Below are 7,275 nucleotides of genomic sequence, written 5' to 3'. Positions count from 1 at the left end.
AGAGATTCCTCCCTGTGTGCCTTTATTATATATTGCCCCTAACATTTTCTGACTATATTAATGTGCTTGTCTGCTGTTCCCTCTCCATTCTGAGGAAGAACTTACACTGAAATGTAAACACTTTTGTTCTCTTCATGCTGCTGACCAGCCTGCCAATTGTTTCCAGCATCTTCTGTTCAGTTTCCAGCATTTGAAGCACTTTTCTACTTAAAAATATTGGACCCAATTTGAGTACATTCACACTCTGTTGTGCAAAACAAAATAGAGACTGAAATAAAACAAGTAGCTCAGCAAAAGTGTAGGAGAGAAAGCACAATCTACAACAAAAAGCTGATTGGACTGTGGGTTTTTACATGTCCAGCATTGAGGTGTTTACCGCTCAAAATTAGCTCTGCTGTGTGGAACATGTCATTCGTATGCCTGACACCAGACTGTCAAAGCAACTGTTCACGCGAAACTCAGTATCAGCAGGAGACTTCTAAGTTGACAGCAGAAATACTTTAGGGATGTCCTCAAAGCATCCCTGAAGAGAGCAACACCTCACCAACTCACCGGAATCCGTCTTTTGTGACTGATCAAAAAGAATGTTTCATTCGGGAAGGCACTGAACACATCGAGAGATTTTGTCCAGAGCACATAGAGGCAAAGTCAAGACATTGGAGAGAGTGCACAAGCCTGCAAATGCTTCATCTGTCTGACCCTTCAGCACTACTTGTCCCTCAGAGTCTGCAGATCACATTTTGGACCTATTAGTCATCTCAGAACTCATCGAACCAGGGTGGAAGCAAGTCATCCATGATCCAAGGGATTCCCTTAGAAAGAGAAGAAGCTCTGGTTTTCTATGAAGGTGGAGTCAAATATCCACTTGTCTTCTGGCTGTATGGATGTATAACAGTCGGGTGCCAGACTAAGTACTTAGTCTGCATGTGGCTAACTGAGAGTTCATATAAGGCTAATTACATTTCTCATGAGCATATTTTTAAAAATGAGTAAGAGATACCATTATTGGGGACGTGATTTCAATCCTCATTCACACTGTACATTTGTGTACTTAAGCCCAGTCAACACCTAGTCTGCATTTGGGTAACTAGGATTCCATATGTAACTAATTACATTTCTCTTTAGGAGACAAGCCTCAGAGGAGTTATGAACCATGGTGGGAACATCAGTCCTAAACAAAGAACAAAAAAAAAGCACCCTGTTCCTGGAATTCTTTACTTCACATGCTTTGAAATATAAAAAAGTTTTTTCAGTTTCAATTGTTAGATGCTGTATTACAAGTTAGGAGTGTTTTTTATTGAAGTGATTGATTATAGTGCTCTGTCCTACAAAGGTAATTGACCATTACATGGACTATCATTGTGTATGAGTTGACATGTGTTACAGAACTTTACCCAATGGAAACAGTGCCAAAACTGTTGGAAAATATACTGGGAACCTCTCCTGCCATGTTTTGGACTGAGATTTAAATATCCAGTAAGTGCATAAGTCTTCGATTTTACAACGGATTGACTACTTGAGGGGATTTATATATTTTTTAATGTGTTTTATGGATGAGCGATTTTTTCAGTATGAAGTGCCTTTAAATATGACAGCTCTAGTAGATTGTTAGGGGTTTTAATCGGTCCTCTGCTCTTTGTGATTTTTATTAATGACTTAGAGGAGGGGGCTGAAGGGTGGATCAGTAAATTTGCTGATGACACCAAGATTGGTGGAGTAGTGGATGAGGTGGAGGGCTGTTGTAGGCTGCAAAGAGACATAGATAGGATGCAAAGCTGGGCTGAAAAATGGCAAATGGAGTTTAACCCTGATAAATGTGAGGTGATTCATTTTGGTAGGACAAATTTAAATGTGGATTACAGGGTCAAAGGTAGGGTTCTGAAGACTGTGGAGGAACAGAGAGATCTTGGGGTCCATATCCACAGATCTCTAAAGGTTGCCAGTCAAGTGGATAGAGCTGTGAAGAAGGCCTATAGTGTGTTAGCTTTTATTAACAGGGGGTTGGAGTTTAAGAGCCGTGGGGTTATGCTGCAACTGTACAGGACCTTGGTGAGACCACATTTGGAATATTGTGTGCAGTTCTGGTCACCTCACTATAGGAAGGATGTGGAAGCGCTGGAAGGAGTGCAGAGGAGATTTACCAGGATGCTGCCTGGTTTGGAGGGTAGGTCATATGAGGAAAGGTTGAGGGAGCTAGGGCTGTTCTCTCTGGAGCGGAGGAGGCTGAGGGGAGACTTAATAGAGGTGTATAAAATGATGAAGGGGATAGATAGAGTGAACGTTCAAAGACTATTTCCTCGGGTGGATGGAGCTATTACAAGGGGGCATAACTATAGGGTTCGTGGTGGGAGATACAGGACGGATATCAGAGGTAGGTTCTTTACGCAGAGAGTGGTTGGGGTGTGGAATGGACTGCCTGCAGTGATAGTGGAGTCAGACACTTTAGAAACATTTAAGCGGTTATTGGATAGGCACATGGAGCACACCAGGATGATAGGGAGTGGGATAGCTTGATCTTGGTTTCAGATAAAGCTCGGCACAACATCGTGGGCCGAAGGGCCTGTTCTGTGCTGTACTGTTCTATGTTCTATGTTCCATTCAACAACATCCTGAAGTCTGTCCATAGTGGATACCGGATGAGTGATTGTGGAGGATACTTGGGTCATGGCAGCATAGAGGATATGGATATGGGATGTGCAGTGGGTGGGGTGAGGATTGAGGGCCTAAAGGTCATTGTTAAAACTGGGCTGATATCCCAGTATCCCAGAGGTGGGCATTCCAACCTGCTGACCTTGCAGTCCACCCACCTCTATTGTCATTTTACCTCTGGAGGCGATGGGCCAAACTTCACCCCTCCCTCCACACAACAAAGATATGACTTGACCTTCTTGCCCACTGTACAAAATTCCAGCCCTGTGTGTTTTACTGAGAATCATTAATTGCTGAATTCTAGTTCTGAGTCAGAAGCTGATCAACTACATCCATCTCTGTTAAACTGCTGCCACTGCAAAACTAATTCCAGCCAGTCCTGTCATGCTACAGCATTGTGTCATGTGTAACTGTGAGAGAATCTATGACCAGTATTTTATGATCTCACTCGGGCGAGGCCATTAGATTCCGCCCGAGGCCAACGGAGAATTCCATTCTGTGAGCTTCGCCCGCCCCGGAATCAATTTTGGCCTATTATGTATGGAAACATATTATTAAGAAATTTCCAAAGTGCCTTTATAAGCAATTAGCTCTTCAATGTCATTGGATCAAAATTCTGTAACGCCATAACTAACAGTGAGGCAAACAGACAGCAATGGTTCATGGGGAACATCCATCACCACCTTCTCAAAGACAGATGGTGGTGGGCAATAAATGCTGACTTACATGCGGAGCCTGTATTCTGAGGATGAATATGGGTAAATCTTTAGCGGAGGTGGTGGCGTAGTGGTAATGTCATTGGCTTAGTCCAGAGTAATCCAGAGGACTAGGCTAGTGCTCTGTGGACAGCGGTTCAAATCACAGCAGCTCATGAAAATTCAATTCAATGAATAACTCTGGAAGTGAAAACCAGGCTCAGTGATGGCAGTTAATTCTTAAGTTAGCATTGATTTTTCATTAAAAAATGTTTCACTAATCCTTGAGGGAAAAAAATTTGCTGTCCTTGGCAGATCTGGCCTACATGTGACTCCAGACCCACAGCAATGTGGTTGACTCTTAACTGCCTTCTGAAATGGCCAAGGGCAATTAGTGGTGGGAAACAAATGCTGGCCTTACCTCAGATACCCACATTAGATGAAGGAATAAAGAATGCACTGCCAAGGGAAGCTTTACCCTTGATCTGTACCCTCAGCTGCTCTCAAATTAAGCAAGAGTATGGCACTGCAATGGCCCTCAGTTGGGTGTTGGTATGGAAGATGTACTGGGAACCTCTCCTGCCATGTTTTGGATTGAGATTTAAATATCCAGTAAGTGGATAAGTCTTCGATTTTATAACGGATTGGGAGAATAGAATAAACAGAGTTCCTACTCTTGAATGTCAGGCAATGACCCAAGATGGAAGAGCATTTATTCCATTTGAGTTCTTACCACTCAGTGAGGAACAGAGTGGCCTTGACTGTGGTGCCTTCCATAGAATCATAGAATCCCCACCAACAATAATCTCACCCTAGGCCCTATCCCCACAACCCCACACACTTACCCCGATAATCCCTCTAATTTACACATCCAGGGACACTAAGGGGCAATTTAGCATGACCAATCCACCTAACCCGGACATCTTTGGAGTGTGGGAGGAAACCAGAGCACCCAGAAGAAACCCATGCAGACATGGGGAGAATGTGCAAACTCCACATAGATAGTGACCCAAGTCGGGAATCGAACCCAGGTTCCTGGAGCTGAGAGGCAGCAGTCCTAACCACTGCGCCACCGTGCCGCCCCTGCTCCACCATGTTGCCCCAGAGCCTGTCACAGAGGTCACAAGATTCCAGGATTGGGAGAGGACATAAAAGTAAAATACTGCGGATGATGGAATCTGAAACAAAAACAGAAAATGCTGGAAAATCTCAGCAGGTCTGACAGCATCTGTGGGAAGAGAATAGAACCAACGTTTCAAGTCTAGATGACCCTTCGTCAGAGAGGGTCATCTGGAGAGGACATGTTCTATTTTTGCTCGAAGGAGCATCCACAATTGACAGCAAAACCCAGTTCCAGCAGGATATCACACAGTTTAGACAAGTCCTTTAATTTCTGGCTATTTCAATACTTCAACCTCATTTAATTAGAACAAATGAACAGCTGTCCACCCAAATTACTGTCCCATTGTGACTGGCACATTATAGGCCAGCAGCAAGCTAGGTCCTGGGAAGGGGAGTTCACGATTGTGAGAGTGGGGTTGGAGCAGAGTGGTGCGATTATTTTTATTGGGCCTGGAGTAATACCACTGGTGCCACAAAAGTAATTTGAAATGTACATTTCTTTGGCCCACTTTGACTGCATTGCCAGCAAAATTGGTTGGAGTAAGCAGGACACATGGCCTATCCAGTTTTTACTGAGTTGCATAATAAATGAGCCTACTGCAAGTATATATGTGGGTTTCAGCCACCGAGCAACTGACCCCTTTAAAAATGTCAGCACTCAAAGTGAATGGGACAATAAAGTCTATAGGCCCCATTTTCAGACTATTAGCCTCTTTAGTGCTGATTTAATCTTAGAAATCTTAGAAACCCTGCAGCACAGAAAGAGGCCATTCAGCCCATCAAGTCTGCACCGACCACAATCCCACCCAGGCCCTATCCCCATATCCTTACATATTTACCCACTAATCCCTCTAACCTAAGCATCCCAGGACACTAAGGGCAATTTTTTAGCACGGCCAATCAACCTAACCTGCACATCTTTGGACTGTGGGAGGAAACCGGAGCACCCGGAGGAAACCCACACAGACACGAGGAGAATGTGCAAACTCCACACAGACAGTGACCCAAGCCGGGAATCGAACCCAGGTCCCTGGAGCTGTGAAGCAGCAGTGCTAACCACTGTGCTACCGTGCTGCCCCCTTAAAGGGGCCAAGTTAAAATTAGCCAACTGTTTTTACAGTAATAATAAAGGAAATTTAGGGGTGTTGGAGACTGAATAAAAAAGGCAACAAAAGAGACCAATTTGGACACAACTGAAGCACCAGTCAGTAAGCAATCATAAATGTTGCATCGAATTTTGTCCCAGTCATTGCCAAGCTGTGAGTCTGCAGTTCTTTTTCCACATAGGCCCCAACAATATACAAACAAAAAGCTTTGATTCACAAGTAATCTGTGGCTCTTGGCAGAACGATAATTATACACATTTTAAAAGTGTCCCCTGTGTGAGCATGCCCATTGCAACACATGTATTAACCATTGGTTGTCACGGTAACAAATATACCCAGCAGATCACTGAGACCATTTGAGACCATGGCCCCTGCAGTAGTGCATTTACATGCAATAATATAGCAGTCAATGTTAATGGGTACAAAATGGCATGCATGAGTTAACAAACAGGGTGCACTAATCAACCAGCTCATCTGCTGGAGTGCACCCTCTGATACCAACAGCCTGTAATTACAGCCGGGGATAATTAAACACCATTTGCTAAGACTCCTGAGGCGAAAACTAACATTTGATCATAAGAACTTGCTGAAATTAGCTCGTCACCACTGCTGCAAATCATTGAACAGGGTGAGTCATATATTCATTTCATGTCCTTTCATTCAAATTGGATTACCAATTCTAGGAAGCAGACAATAACGAACACTCCGGCAATCTATATGATGCAATTATTGGTTTGTCCTCCAGGGAGCTTCTCAAATGATTACAATCGCTTTCCTTGAGAAGAATGCAGAACAAGTGTCACGGACTTGCATGATGCTGATATAAAGGACAGTCATGGGATTAGGTATTTCTTGGGTAATTATTTAAACAGAGAAAAATAAACATGTTTACCTCATATGGAACAAAATAAAATATTTGAGCATGTTGCCATTTAGTAATTTTTATTTTGACAATTACAAAGTTAATAGTTTTCTTTTATACTCAAAATTGCAAGCAATCCTCCCTCTATGTTGTTGTTATTTATATCTTTTTCCTTATTCCAAAGTTGTCAGTGTTCGGGGTGATTATCTTGAGGAGAAACAGGTTTCGTTTTGCAGTTGTTAGCATATTTCAGCTGATTTTCAGAACAGCTCAATTGGTAAATTAGTTACAAGATTGAAGTACTCCAGAATCTGGGACAAGCAGTCTTGTCCTTTCCATTTCCTCCCTATCTCTTCTTGCTTGCTGTTACAAGGTATTTAGAATTGAAGAACATATGATAGCCTGGGGCCTGAGACTGAAGGGGAAGATTTCCTCTGTGCAATTGAATCATGAACCTTTTGTTTTTTTAACAGGTTTACAATTTAGTTACGCATATAAAGGCAACCTGCCCCCAGGGTTTCAGGATAAGAGATATTACTCACTATTAGCATAGGCAGTGACCTTTTCCAACATCTACTTATCTGATTCATGCTGCCATACAAGTTCAGCTTTATGGAACAAGGCAAGGCCAAATATAACATTTGTATTTCCTGTGTCCACCTTGATATTTTTATTGTCTGGGAGTGCTACCCAGTCTCCCAGCTGTACTTGAAAATAGCAGATTTGACAACATTTTTTGTTCAACAGTGAAGGAATGACACATGACATTCACTATGCGAGCAGCAGCCCACAGATATTTTTGTGGGCTTTTGAGTGGAGAATTTGGGCCAAATTTTCATTT

The sequence above is a fragment of the Mustelus asterias genome, chromosome 14 (assembly GCF_964213995.1).
Source record: "Mustelus asterias chromosome 14, sMusAst1.hap1.1, whole genome shotgun sequence".
Classification (NCBI taxonomy): domain Eukaryota; kingdom Metazoa; phylum Chordata; class Chondrichthyes; order Carcharhiniformes; family Triakidae; genus Mustelus; species Mustelus asterias.
This window is presented reverse-complemented; position numbering follows the sequence as displayed.